Source organism: Odontomachus brunneus, unplaced genomic scaffold (genome assembly GCF_010583005.1).
Source record: "Odontomachus brunneus isolate Ranch 3 - 2012 unplaced genomic scaffold, Obru_v1 Obru_scaffold_187, whole genome shotgun sequence".
NCBI classification, from domain to species: Eukaryota; Metazoa; Arthropoda; class Insecta; order Hymenoptera; family Formicidae; genus Odontomachus; species Odontomachus brunneus.
This window is the reverse complement of record NW_022639637.1, coordinates 287,287-287,819: the sequence shown is the minus strand read 5'-3', so window position 1 is coordinate 287,819 and position 533 is coordinate 287,287.

Here is a 533-nt window from a genome sequence, read left to right as displayed (position 1 = left end):
AAATATTCCGCCGATACTGCGCGAGGAAACCTACGTATATTAAAGGATGATTAATAGAAACATATTCAACACAGTCAAATAAATAACAAATAAATATTACGGAAATACCTTCACAAAAGAAGACGCGCCGTTGTTCGTCGCCAGGGAGTAACTGTTGTACCCGTTGATGATGAAACGGGCGCAATCCATTCTCCCGTAGCGTACGATGCACCAGTCGTCGTGATAGACGTAGTGCAGCAGCTACACGACGCACGCTGTTTCCAGGATTTCTTTCGAATTCCTGTAAAATCCTCTCTTCATAATGGACGTGGCGATACCGTATCCTTCCAGCGGGTCGTATAGTCGGCAGGAGAACTCCGGTTTCCCTCAAGCGCTCAACACACCGCTGAATGACACAGCGCGAAGGATGTCGTTCACGCTCGGGAAATCGTTCCGCGTAAAGGCGTTCGGCGGCACGTAAATTTTCTCCAGCCATACCGTATGTAATAACCATATCGGTATATTCATGTATGGTAAATTTGGCCATTGTGTTT